The 14,625-nt window shown below is 45.4% G+C and overlaps 1 long non-coding RNA gene across 2 annotated transcripts in view; it reads left to right on the top strand.

Moving 5' to 3' along the window:
* The window catches only part of LOC148138763 (uncharacterized), a 63,342-nt gene extending 48,952 nt beyond the window's left edge, over nt 1–14,390 (top strand). For both annotated transcript variants that reach the window (XR_015753758.1, XR_015753759.1), the window contains 2 exons: nt 3,823–3,929; nt 13,639–14,390. This is a non-coding gene — a long non-coding RNA (uncharacterized LOC148138763). The remainder of the gene's footprint in view (nt 1–3,822; nt 3,930–13,638) is intronic.
* Nucleotides 14,391–14,625: the final 235 nt, after the last annotated feature.

The following is a 14,625-nucleotide window of genomic DNA, read 5'->3' as shown; positions in this document are numbered from 1 at the left end:
GATGCTGCCTGACCTGCTGCGCTTTTCCAGCAACACATTTTCAGCTCTCCTGAGGTATTTGTATCGTTGATAGTGACAGGTGAGGTGCCATTATTTTAAAAAGGTGGTAAGGAGAGGCCATGGAACAAGAGAACAGTGAGCCTGAAGTCAGTGGCAGGCAAGTTGTTGGAAGGGATTCTGAGGGACAGGATATCCATCTATTTGGAAAGGTAAGGAATGACAGGGAGAGTCAATGTGGCTTTGTACATGCACAATTGTGTCTCACTAACTTGACTGAATGTTTTGAAGTGACAAAGAAAATTGATTAATCCAGGCGGTGAATGTTGTTTATATGGACATTCAACAAGGTTCCACAAAGCAGCCTAGTTAGCAGGGTTAGATAACATGGCATGCAGGGAGAGCAAGCCATTACAAAACTGCCTTGAAAGTAGGAGACAGAGGATGATGATGGAGGGTTGCTTTGCGGACTGGAGGCCTGTGAGGAGCAATGTGCTGCAAGGATGGATATTGGGCCCTTAAATAAATGACTTCGATGTGACTATATGAGGTATGGTCAGTAGGTTTACAGAAGACACCAAAATTGGAGGTGTCGTGGACAGTGAAGAAGGTTAGTTCAGAATACAACAGGATCTTGATCAGATAGGCCACTGGGGCGAGGAATGGCAGACGGAGTTCAATTTAGATAAATGTGAGCTATTGTATTTTGGAAAGGCAAATCAGGGCAGGACTTATACACTTAATGGTAAAGTCCTGGGGAACATTGCTGAACCAAGAGACCTTGGAGTGCAGGTTCATAGTTCCTTGAAAGTAGAGTCACAGGTAGACGGGGTAGTGAATGCAGCATTTGGTACCCCCCCCCCCCCCCCCCCCCCCCGCAGTTATTGGTCAATGCATTGAATGCAGCTGTTGTGACGTCATATTGTGGCTGGACAGGGCACTGATTAAAGCCCTTCTGGAATTCTGTTTTCAATCTCCCCGTTCTTGGAATGATGTTGAGAAACTTGAAAGGGTTCAGAAAATATTTGCAAGGATTTTGCCAGGGTTGGATGGTTTGAGCTATTGGAAAAGGCTTAATAGACTGGGACTATTTTCCCTGGAGAGTTGGAGGCTGAGAGGTGATCTTATAAAATCATGAAGGGCATGGATAAGGTGAGCAGTCAGGGACTTTTTCCCAAGTTCGCTGGGTCCAGAACTAGAGGGTACAGGCTTAAGGTGAGAGGGAAAAGATTTAAAAGGGATCTAAGGGGCATCTTATTCATGTTGAGGGCATTGCAAGTATGGAATGAACTGCCAGAGGAAGGGGTGGAGGCTAGTACAATTGCAGCATTTAAAAGGCATTTGATTGGGTACATGAAGAGGAAGGTTTTAGAGGGATAAGGGTGAACCGCTGGCAAATGGGACTCCATTAACACACTCCGTTATTGGTCAATGCATTGAATACAGAAACTGGGACGTCATACTGTGGCTGGACAGGACGTTGATTAAGCCACTTCTGGAATTCCGTTTTCAGTTTGAATTTCCCCGTTCTGGGAAGGATGTTGTGAAACCTGAAAAGGTTTAGGCAAGATTTACAAAAACGTTGCCAGGATTGGAGGATTTGGCCTGCAGGGAGAGGCTGAATAGGCTGGAGCTATTTTATCTGGAGAGTCAAAGACTGAGAGGTGACTTCATGGAGATTTATAAAATCACGAGGGGTGTGGATAAGGTGAGCAGCTGGCATCTTTTTCCCTCAGGTTAGGTGCGCCCAAAACGAGAGCACATGGGTTGAAGTTGAGAGGGCAAAGATTTAAAAGGGATATAAGTGGCAACGTTTTCAAGCTGAGTGTGGTGTGTGTATGGGAGGAGCTACCAGATGAAGTAGTGGAGGCTGACAAAATCACAACATTTAAAAGGCTTTCAATTGGGTACATGAATAAGAAGGGTTTTGATGGATACAGGCCAATAGATGGTAAATGGGAATCCATTAGTTTAGGATTCCTTGTTGGCACGGACGAATTGGACCGAAGGTCTGTTTCTTTGATCTTAATAAATTAAGATGCATTCCCCTATTTTGAGGAGAGCTAGCTGAAGCACAGATAATTATCCTTGGAGCTGAGAAGGTGAAGCAGTGATTTCGATCTGGTGCAGATTTGGTTCCAAGGTCTTGAATTTGCAGAGAGAGAGAGGAATTGTTAACACTGTCACAATTTTTAGTAACTACTTGCAAGTAATTGGCAAATAATACAAGGTGAAAATGTGAACACTATTTTACTCAGTAAGTTCTGAGCATCTGGAACAGTCTGAACGACACAGATTCAGCAGGTATTCTGAAACAGACTTGGAATTTACTTTTGAAGGAAAGATTTGGGGGGCTGTGGGCACATGGGAGGGGACTTGGGACAGACTTGCAGCATCTCCAGAGGGAGAGAGTACAGCCCCAATGGGCTGAATAGCCCCCAGGCCCTGTGCTCTGTGATACTGCCCCATTCACTGTGAATGATGAAGCTCATCCCAGGGCAGAGAGAGGGATTAGCCCTCCACTCTCATCACAATGGGGCCCGGCTGATTGACGGCAGCTCCAGACCAATGGGAGGAGAGTCTGTGCGGTCCTGCAGCCAATGAGATTGAATGAGGGGTGTGGCCAGCAAGACAACACCTGTCCATGAGCTGTGCAAGTGCAGTGTCACTGTTTGGGGTTGGGAGAGACAGCAGAGTCTGGGACAGAGGCTGTTGGACCTGAATTACAAACTCCCGGTAAATTAAAACCAAAAGAACTGCGGAAGATGTAAATCAGAAACAACAACCAGGAGGTTCTGGAAAAGCTGAGCAGGTCTGGCAGTATCAGTGAAGAGATATCAAAGTTAAAGTTTAAGATCCGGTGTCCCTTCCACAGAACAGATGTTACTGAGAATAAAAGTCAGTTTATGTGCAGAAAATAGTGTGGGTGAAGGATAAAAGGAGTAAAGGATAGGTGGGGATAGAGTGAGAAGAACAGTTGGATAAAGGATAACCATCTGGCTGGGGGAGGGTGACTAGCTGTTAATGGAGACTATTAGTGGTTAACCATAGGTAATGTGCAATGGCAGGCTGTGAGAACAAGGCCTGGTGTGTGGGGTAGGGGGCTACGACATGACATTGTTAACCTATGGTTAGCCACTGTCTCCATTGTAAGCTGTTGCCCACCTATATCACTCCACGATTGAAGCTGCCAAGGACACAAACCTTTGGAATATCCTCCCGAACCCCCTCTGTCCGCCTTAAAGATGTATCTAAAAATCGTTCTCTTTAATCAACGTTTCCATCATTCATGAAGCATTTTTGGAGATTTGTCAGTGTGAAAGGCTCCATACAATGCAGGTAGTTGTTGTTATTGTCTGACATCAGGAGAAACAGGGATGAGCCCTCTCTCTCATACCTGATGAACAACAGCAAAAGCAGGAAGCACTGAGCATGCTCCAGCGCACAATGGGCCTCGGATTATTGATGTCAGCGCAGGACCAATAAGAGTGGGGGAACGGGGGCTAGAGGTGCTAGTTGGGCCTTCAACCAATCGGAGTGAATGAGGGGCGGGACTATACTCAACCACGTGATAAACTTCACTGACAGCTCAGTGTTGTTGTGGCCAAGGCATTGGCAATGTGGGAAGGTGCAGGGCAGGGGAAAGGAAAGACATATTGACCAGGAAGAGTAGGAAATTTTCATGGTATGGAATGAGAGGTTTTACAGAACTTAGTGCACATTCTAAAACGCAAATTTGAAAATCCCAAATTCTGCACCATTTTCCCTCCCTATAATGCATTTTGCACTCCCTGAAATATCAACTGTGTGTTTCTCCCTCCACAGATACCAATGGTCAGTGCCAAAGCCCCATTGCCTGTGGAGAAGGTGATGTTTGACTTCATTGTACAGCTGCAGTTCGTGTGGTGAAGGTGCTCCCACAATGTGTTTGGGTAAGAGCTGTTTTAGATTATTCACTCAGCGACAGTGAAGAGTTCACAATGTATGTGCAAATCATCAACAGTTTGTTTTTTTTATCATGTTTATAATTCCACAGAAATACTATTGAGAACTTCTGACATAAGGCCACAGATGGGGATATTAGGTCAGGTGATCAAAAGAGTTGCCAAATAAGCAGGTTTTCAGGAATACCTTAAAGGAGGAAAGCAGGTCTGAGGGCGTTCGGGTGGGAATTCCAGACCGTGTTGCCTTGGCAACAGTAGAAACAGCCAGACAGGTGAAGCAATGAATAAACACATCGTTGGGAGTCTGAAAGAAAATGAGTTGTCGGGGTCTCACAGGTTGTGTGGTGCAGGGAGACAGGGATGTTCACAGCCAGGATTTACATCAAAGGTGAGAATTTTAAATTGTTGCTTGTTAATAGGAGCCTTTTGATGGATCAACAAGTTTTGGTACAAGTGAGCACTAGGGCAGTAGGGTTTTAGATACTCTTGAGATTACATGTAAGTTGAATGTGGGAGGTTGGCCAGGAGTGTGTTTGGATAATGAAGTCTGGAGATAACACAGGGATGGACGAGTATTTCGGTCAATGAGCTGAGACTAGGGTGGAGTTGGGTGATGTCACTAATGTAGGAATAGTGCTTTTGGAGTTGGGCTGCTCCTCCTCTTCATCACTCCCCCTCCCCAATTCACAGATATTGTTCCTTGTTCTATCTGTCTGTCTTTTCTGGTTATGTCCTTCTCTCCCATTCTGCTGCAAACTAATATTTGACCCCACCGTTGTTGGAAAAACCTGCTCCATCCCAACTCTCCCTTTCCTTTCTGAATTCCTTGTATTTGGTGTCCCTTAAGGATCTCTCCTCGGTCCCTCCTGTTTCTCATCTACATACTTCCAGGAGGTGACATTGTCCAAAAGCACCGTGTTAGGTTTCACATGTACACTGACAATGCCCAGCTCTCCCTCACCATCATCGCTCTCCATTACTCAGTTATCAAACTGCTCATCACACTCCCACTACTCGATTGGCTGCAATTTCCTGCAATGGAACGTTGCAATGGTTAAAGCCATTGTCTTCAGTTGCTATTACAAATTACTTTCCCTTATTGCTGAGCCCCTCCCTCCCACTGGGAACTATCTGAGACAGAACCGCACCCTTCACAATATTGCTCTCATATCTGACCCCAAGATGACCTTCTGATCAGACATCTACACAATCACAAACACCAGGAATTTCAAACTCATAAAATGTTGCTTATCTCCACCTCACCCCAGCTCCATTGCTACTGAAACCCCTGACCTGTGTCAGTGTTGCCTTAAACTTGACGAATCCAAAACCGAACCCGTGATTCCGTGAGTGACCCAGAATCTGGTCCCAGACTCCCTCATGATGGGAAACATCCGCTCAGTATTTACCCTGTCAAACCCCTTAAGAATCCTACATGTTACAATGCGATCACCTCTTATTCTTCCCAAATCCAGTAAGTAGAGACCCAATTTCTTCAGCCTTTTCTTAAAAGATAATCCCTGCAATCCAGGGTTCATCCCAGTCAATTTTCTGTGAAATGCCTCTGATGAAATGACACATTTCCTTAAATAAAGGGACCAAAACATCTGTCATTACTCCAGATGTGGTCTCACTCGCACTTTATAAAGTTACTCTCAGGTATATACTCCAAACAACTCCATTTAAACTTGCACAGATGTTGTTGGAAATGCTCAGCAGGTCATGCAACATCTGTGAAGAAAAAATCAGTTAAAGTTTCGGGTCTGGTCACCCTTCCTCAGATACGTTAACTCTAATTTCTTTTCACAGATGCTGCTAGACCTGCTGAGCCTTTCCAGAAACTTCTGTTTCTCTTCCTGGTTTACAGCATCTTCAGTTGTTTCGGTTTTCATATCCTTTAAACTTGCCGTCTCTCCTCTAGAATTTGTCATTTCCACCTTGGAAAAAAGATTCATATTTGTTTGGTCTCCCCTACCTGGGAAAAAAGAAACCATGACTAGTCACCCTATCATTGCTCCTCATAATTTTATAAAGTTCGATAAAGCCACCTAAAGTGTCCAGTGCTGCAGGGAAATAGCCTCAGCCTATTCAGCCTCTCCCTATGGTTCAAATGTTCCAATACTGGCAACACCCTGGAAAAACTTTTCTGAACTCTTGCAAGTTTCCCAACATCTTTCCTATAGCAGGGAGACTGGAATTGAAAGCAGTCTGGGGATTCCAAAAGTGGCCGAGCCGATCAACTGTACAACCGAAACATGATCTCCCAACTCCTATCCTCAATGCACTGCCCAAAAACAGCTAGCATACCGCACACCATCTTCACTGACCTGTCTACCTTCAACCCCACTTTCAAGGAACTATCCACCTACACTGCATGGTCTGTTTGTCTGTCAACACTTCCCAGGAACTTGTCATTAAGAGGCTGAGTCCTATTCTGGTAACATCTTTCTGAAATCAGGGAGACCACAATTGAATGCAGTATTCTAAAACTGGCCTCACCAATGCCCTACTCAGCCACAACATGACCTCCTAATCCCTATACTCAGTGATAGAATCCCTACAGTGTGGAAGCAGGCCTTTCGGCCCATGAGACCATACCAACCATCGGAACAGCATTCCACCCTAACTCTGTAACCTACCATTACCCAAAGCTAATCCAGCTAACCTGCATGTCTTTGGATTTGTGGGAGGAAATTAAGAGCACCCAGAGGAAGCCCACGCAGTCACACAGGGAGAATGTGCAAACACCACACAGAGAGTGGAATCGAATCGAATCAGCACATTCCATTCAATGTTAGTGTCCCAAATGCCACTTTCAGCACCTGATCTCCCTGAAACTCTACTTTCCAAAAACTATACAGTTATTCTGAGCCCTCCAGAGGGAATTAAGGTGAGGAGGAGAAAACAGGAACAGGGTTGAGTTTTAGATCTATAAAATAACTCTCCATGTTCCCCCCGTCTCTCCCGCTCTGTCTGCTCCCCCCCTCCGTCTCCCCCCACTCTGTCCGTCCCTCCCCTCTGTCGGCCTATTCTACAACCCCACCCCCGTCGGCCTGTTCCCCCTTTCTGTCAGCCTCCCCCCGTTCCCCCTGTCTGTTCCCCTCCTCTCTAATCCCACTTTCTGTCCCCACCCGTCTCTGTGCCGCCCTCTCTGTCACCCTCCCTCTTTCCCCAGCCATTTCTGTCTCACCCCTCTCGATCCACACACCCCCTGTCTGCCTACCCTCCCTCCCAGTCCCCTAGTTCTGTACTCCCCCACTGCAGGGCAAATATCTTGTCTATTTACCGTATCCATGCGCAGCCTGATTTTAAAAATCTCTTTCAGGTCACCATTCAGCCTCTGACGCTCCAGGGAAAACAGCCTATCCAACCCTGGCAACATGCTATAATTCTTTTCTGATCTCTTTAAAGTTTAAGAACATCATCTGATAGGAAGGAGAACAGAATGATATGGAATATTGATTCAGCAACTTTTGTAATGTCCTGTACAGCCGCAATATGACCTTCCAACCCCTATACTCCATGCTCTGACCAGTAAAGACAAGCAGACCAACTGCTGCCTTCACTATCCTATCTACTTGCTACTCTACTGTCAATGAACTATGAACCTGCACTCCAAGGACTCTTTATTTAGCAGCACTCCCCAGGAACTTGCTATTAACTGTATAAATCCTGCTAAAGTTTGCTTTTCCAAAATGCAGCAGCTCACATTTTTCTAAACTGAACTCCTCAGTCCATTCACTCATCTGATCCAGATCCCCTTGTACTCTGAGGTAATCTTTTCACTGTCTACTACACCTCCCATTTTGGTGTCACCTGCAAACGTACTTACAATACCTCTTATGTTCACATCCAAATCATGGATATAAATGGCAAAAAGTAGTGGATCCAGCACCGATCCTTGTGACACTCCACTAGTCACAAGCCTCCAGCTTGAAAAGCACCCTCTGCCTTCTACCTTCGGGCCAGTTCTGTACTCCATGCGATCTAACCTTGCTGACCAGTCTCCCATGAGGAACCTTGTCAAACACGTTACTGAAGTCTATGTAGACCATATCCATGCTCTGACCTCAGCAATCCTCTTTGTTACTTCTTCAAAAAAACTGAGTCAAATTCATGAGATATGATTTCCCATGCACAAAGCTGTTATTAGTATCCAGGATTTAACTCTGTACATTGGGGTCTGCGTTGCCCAGTTATAGGTGTTAATATTCTGGATGAAGTTCAAGTACACCAGCATTTTGTCAGTGACTCTGTATTGAGTCTTGTTAATGTCACCAACACAGGTGAGTTCCTTTTGAAAAGCAGTGCCTGTATCCCTTGCCCACCTGGAAATAATCTAAATGTCCTTACCTCTGGACTAGGAGGATCAGGCTCAGAGTTGAGGAACAGCATCTTTGAAGAGGCTGATTAGTAAACCTGCCCAAGCCACCAGGCCATACTGTCTCCCAGCTGTCCCTGCCTGAGCCTCCAAACAGAACCTTCCTGTAGTTTCTCTCCTGTCAGACTCTCCCATTGCTTAGTTTGTCCAGTATCCCCTCCTGCTGCTGCACTGATCCTGTCCCTCACTGACCTGTCCATCCCTCAGTGTCCTCCGCATTCATTCATTGTTAACAATCCCATTGACCCAGTCCTCCAGCCCCGCCCCCTCCCATCGATACAAACGGCTCAGTGGTTAGCACTGCTGCCTCACAGCACCAGGAACCCGGGTTTGATTCCGGCCACGGCGACTGTCTGTGTGGAGTTTGCGCATTCTCCCCGTGTCTGAGCGGGTTTCCTTCGGGTGCTCCGGTTTCCTCCCACAATCCAAAGATGCCCAGGTCAGGTGAATTGACCATTCTAAATTGCCCATAGTATTAGTTACATTAGTTTGGGAGGAATGGGTCGGTCTGGACTTGTTTGGCCGAAGGACCTGTTTCCATACTGTAGGGATTCTGATATATTGGGCAGCAGCTGCTGTCAATCACCCGGACTCCTGTATGATCGGGAGCACGTGCTGTAGGAGGGGAGACCAATGCATGGGTGCAGTGCTGGCAACTGTGGGAGTATGCGCAGTATAGGTCCAGTGCCTGGGAAGGAGGCTATGGGTGTGAGGGATTAATCTATCATTATCAGCTTCATCCCTCTGGGAGCAGGACCCAGAGGAATGGCCCTTTTCTTGCTACCCTGACATGTGATCAGACTATCAGTGGTGCAGCGTTTTGCAGAAAGTTATCGGAACTCTTTTGTGAAGATTCAGGGTTGTTATGGAATGGGCCAAGGATGGGTCTGCAATTAGAATTCTAATTTGGCTCATTTTAGTAAGATGGGTCTTGGTCAGAGTGTGCAGGAAGCAGTGTCTGCAGGATGGTTCTCATTAGGAGCTCGGAAACTGAATTCGAAGAGAGAGTGTGTGAGAACTGGGTGTGGAGGAAAGGAGTGGGGGATTGGTTTGGATTTCAGTTCACAGAAGAGAGAAATTGTGAGACTGAGGTTTAAAGTTTTGGAGGAACAAGGAAGCTACAGTTTAATCTACAATTGTCTTATGAATTTCCATCCTGTATTAACAGTGGTAACTTGTGTGCTCTGTTGTATGGTACTGAAAGGGTGGATTTGCGGATGAGAAATACAAATTGAACTTCATGTTCAGATCTGGTGGTTACTTGATCCGTGCCGATCTGAATATCATTGGCCTTTTCATCTGGAAGGAAAGGTGTGCATTCTGTCTGTGGGCGAATATTCCAAATCTCAGTGTGACTGCAAAAGTACTGAGACACAGCCAAGTCCACGTCAGCATGGTGAGTGTGGAGAGAGATTTCATTTGTTTTTGAAAGTCTGAAAAATCATGGCACGTTTCCCAGGAACAATTAAGCCACAACTTTGCTTTGTAGAAGGAGAAGTCTTTAATTAACCATGCAACCAGAAAGACATAAGGATACCTGCACCATGGGAAACACTATGAAAACGGGATTGTTGTAAAGGAGTTCATTCTCGATCATGGATTGTAATCCATTGGCGTTGTCACGTCGGTTCCAGCACCGTGGGGAAATACTTGAAATATGATGAATGTAATGTAGGTTTCAGTTATTAAACTGTAAAAAGTGCAGAACAATTTACAAGGATGTTGCCAGGGCTCAGGGGTCTGAGTTATAGGGAGAGGTTGGACAAGTGAGGATTTAATGTTTAGAACAGAGGAAACTGAGGGGGCTCTTTTCTAGAAGTGTATAAGACCATGAGAGGCATGGATAAGGTGAATGCACTCAGTCTTTTTCCCAGAAACTCAAGGATTGGACGGCTTGATTGGATCAGTTTAAGGTTAGAGGAGAAAGAATAAAAGGGAAGTTGAGGGGCAACTGTTTTACACAGAGGGTGGTATGTATACGGAATGAGCTGCCAGTGGAAGTGGTTCAGGCAGGAACACTCACAACAGGTAAAAGACATTTGGACAAATACATGGATAGCAAAGGGTCAGAAGCAAATGGGCCAAGTGCAGGGAAATGGGGTTAGCGTGGATGGACATTCTGGTCGGCATGGGCCAGTTTGGGCCAAAGGGCCTGTCTCTGCTGTAGGCTACTATGACTCTAAGTGCATTTGCTATTTCTCCATTTAACTGTGTTGGTATCCTGGGATGTATTCCATCAGGGCAATGAGACTTGTGTACCTTTAGCTCTATTAGCTTGCCCAGCTCTAACTCTTTCATGATAATGGTTATTATCTAGGTCCTCACCTTCCTCAGTCTCCTTATCAATTACTGGCATGTTCTTCGTATCCTCCACTGTGAAGACTGACTGCTGTGTCCTCATATTCCTGAACCCTGCTGGGTAGGAATAACTAGGCACAGAACTCTGAGAGGTCTTCTTTGAGTCTTTATTGATGAGACATGGCAGTTACCTGGATAGTGTACATGCAGAACACCCCCAGGCAGCATCAAGTAACTCCCCGCCTGTCCGGTGTGCCGCTCCCATTCTTATACCTTTGTGGTTTGTGGTTTTGAATGGACGCTGTCTCTCAGTATTCTCTCCATGGCAACGGCAGTTCGAAAGTCAAGTTCAGCTCAGCACTTTGTGGTTAAACCACACACACCTCCCCCACGCCCCCGTGGATCCCTCAAGTATCTGACAGGTGCTTCAGTTTCAGTGGGGTATCTATCAGGATTCTCATGTGGAGGAGCTGGTGTTGGGGTGCGGTGAACAAACTTATAAATCACACAACACCAGGTTATAGTCCAACAGGTTTATTTGGAAGAACAAGCTTTTGGAGTGTGCTGTGATTTGTAACTTGATCAGGATTATCTCTATGGTAACAGTTAAGTGCTTCAACAATTACAGAGGCCATATGTTCCCAACACAATAGGTTCCCCTCTAGCCGTGTAAACTGTTATTCTGGCCCTGGGGATAGCTACTCATCACTTTTCTCCCCCAATCCCATCTAGCTTTCTGTTGATCTTTAAAGTTTTTCTAATCTCCTTGGTTTTTGGCAATTTATATGCATTTTATTTCAGTTTGATAGACTCTCTTATTTCCTGGGTAAAAGCAATGACTGCAGATGCTGGAAACCAGATTCTGGATCAATGGTGCTGGAAGAGCACAGCAGTTCAGGCAGCATCGAGGAGCTTCAGCAAAATCGACGTTTCGGGCAAAAGCCCTTCATCAGGAATCATGAAGGGCTTTTGCCTGAAACATCGATTTTGCTGAAGCTTCTCTTATTTCCTGAGCCACCCATGGCAGATTATTCCTTTTCCTACAGTCCTTCTTTTTCCCTGATATATACGTTTGCTGAGCACTTCAAAAAATTGCTTTGATATTCCCCCACAGTCCGTCAACTTTCCCACCGTAAAGTCTTTGTTTCCAGTCTACAGTAGCCAACTCCTGCCTCATCCTATTGTAGTCTCCTTTTGTTTAAGCACAGCATCTTGGGAGCGGATCTAATCTTCCAGCTTTCCATCAGTGTTCTAAATTCAATCAGACTTATCAGAAGTCTTTTCTCAGATTACGAGGGGAGGCGATGTTTCCTGGGTGTTTTGGTTTTAATTGTCAGTGACCTTGGCTTTGTAATAAAGTACAGGATAGATATTCACAACAGCGTACTCTGGACGCTGCCAATGTACGACGCAATCTAAAACCATAAATCACTGTCTCCCCTCAGTTTAAAATTTCAAAATCATTATCTCCTACACATTTCCTCACTATCTAAGCTTGGAATGCTAATCCACCTGACTATCTGTCATTTTCCGAAAATCTCCTTTGGTGAAGGTGGTGATTTTTGGATTCAGCTTTCCAGTTATTACCGTAAGAAGATAAGCCCTGGGCACAGGAGAACCAGCCCCACCATTTAATACGGTGATGATTGAGCTCACATCAGTCTCAGCTGGATTTTCCCGCCTGCTCTCTCTCACCTTTCATCTCATTGCAAATTCAACATCTGTATCTCTTCATTAAATTGGCTCATTGTCCTGGCATCCACTGCATTTTGAATAGGGAATTCCACAGATTCACAACACATCGAGACAAGTACATTCTTCCTCATGAGAATAGAATAGAGTCTCTATAGTGCAGGAATAGAGTCCCTATAGTGCAGGAACAGAGTATTCATCCATCGAGTCCACACCAACCCTATGATGAACATCCAATTCAGACCCACTCGTTCCCTGTAACATTGCATTTCCCATGGCTAATTCTCTAACTGGCACGTGCATGGACACTGTCAGCAATTTAGCATGGGCAATCCACCTAACCTGCGCATCTTTGGACTGTGTGAGGAAACTGGAGAACTGCACGAAACCATGCAAACAAGGGGAGAATGTGTAAACTCTGCACAGTCGCCTAAGGTCCTGACGCTGTGAGGCAGCAGTGCTAGCCACTGAGCCACCTCTTCTTAAAGCCTACTGCGCCTTAATAACCTCCCTATCCCCCAATTGGCTGAATCTATGTTCCTTACGTCAGAAATCAGGTTGTCTAAGCGGATGTCTCAGTAAATCCCAGTGACAGCCCACATGTCCCATGTGTCTGAATGGGGATCCGATACACAACATCCTCCATCCCATACTTTTAATTCACGTTCCAGAGACAGGGCTCCAGTGGCTGCATGAGGACTGCAACTCCCAAATTCCAAGGCAGGGACCACACGTCTGTGGGGAAACCCGGCACTGCACAAGTACAGAATGTGGGTGGGTTTTGGAACATGTGCTTTGGAGTAACTAGTGGAAAGTATTTCACACTTTGATTGTCTGGAGGAGGAACGTATTTGCTTGTAGTATTGATCTGTTGGAGGATCAAAGTGTCACCACACCTACATGGGACCAAGTTACATTCCCAACTTGTCATAACACTGGAATCAACTAATGAGAAACAAAGGATGTGACCCATTCTCCCAGACTGCAGCTTCCTGTTCTGTCCAGGATCTGCCACCTCCCTTTCTGTTTCCTTTTGTTTCATTCTGCTGTTACATTATTGACTTGCAGCAACTGAGGGAAAGGAAGTGAACCCAGAAAGGGTGCAGAGTCTCACCAGGGATGGGAAGTGGTGGCATAGACCTGTTTGTCAACAATTCCATGAGAATGGGGAGGGTGTACATTAGGGGGTAGTAGAGTCAGAATGGTGGGAGAGAGTAAGAGAGCTGGAGGGTTACAGCTTTGGGGGAAGAAAGGGGAAAAAGATATTCCAGAGAAACTAGAATTGTCTGCTCTGAATTTCTAACCAGTACATATTCCTTTATACAGGGTGTGAGATGGTGAAGATTTGCAGACTGAAACCTCAAAATCATGTGCAGATCGTGATTAAGTTAAACAACATTTGAAGAACCAAAGATAGAGAATCACTCAGCCAAAATCCTGCAACACTCGCCCTCCCAGCATTGTCGGTCTATCTGCGCCAAATGGACTGCGAATGGGTCAAGACAGCAGCTCACTACCATCTTCTCAAGGGTAACGAGAGATGGGGTATAAATGCTGGCTGAGCCAGTGATGCCCATATCCTGGAAATGGTTTCTATCTCTAGTTGCTGAAACCCAATTGATGTTACTGCAGGATGATAAGGAATGCTGAGTGCATCCTCCAGGAGGCAGCACCATCACATTAACCCTGCCTACACCCACACAGTAACATAGCAACGCCACTGGAACAAAAGGCAGTGAAACCAAAGGAGGGCTTAGATATAGTTCTTCGAGGTAAAGTCATGAAAGGGGATTGGAACACAGCAGGAACAGGAGACTGAGGTGGATGGTCAGCTGTTTCCCACTGAATGGTGGAGCAGGATTGAAAGGCTGAATGGCCTCCTCCTGCTGCTATCTCCCAGTTATGTATATAGCCATGGAGCCCGGGTAGGAAGAAGGGGGCAGGGATTCTCCAGGAGATTGCACTTCCACAACAGTTTTCAGTGAGGGATGGTTTGATGGTTTTTATTTAACATTTATCTTTAACACAAGGTTTGTAAATTTTGGTTTTAAAATGTTGTAAAAGTTTTTTGCACAACAAATAAAATTAAAGAAAATAACTGACTATAACAGTTTTAAAACTTTCAACCTTTGTAAAACAAAATCCTGTCTATTCCCGGATACTATCACTTTCCAGCTACTCAAACTCCAGGGAAATATTCCCTCCCTGTCTGCACCTTTGGTTTGATTTAACTGCTTTTCAGTTCTCGTTCTGTGAGCTGTGAAGCGTTCTTTTTCCCCATTTCTCCGACCCAGAAATGTGATCACAGCAAAC

The sequence above is a fragment of the Chiloscyllium plagiosum genome, unplaced genomic scaffold, assembly GCF_037043375.1.
Source record: "Chiloscyllium plagiosum isolate Xiang-an unplaced genomic scaffold, Cpla_swu_hap1 HiC_scaffold_39, whole genome shotgun sequence".
In the NCBI taxonomy this organism is placed as follows: domain Eukaryota; kingdom Metazoa; phylum Chordata; class Chondrichthyes; order Orectolobiformes; family Hemiscylliidae; genus Chiloscyllium; species Chiloscyllium plagiosum.
The sequence above is the reverse complement of the archived record's forward strand: the minus strand, read 5'-3'. Positions and strand labels throughout refer to the sequence as shown.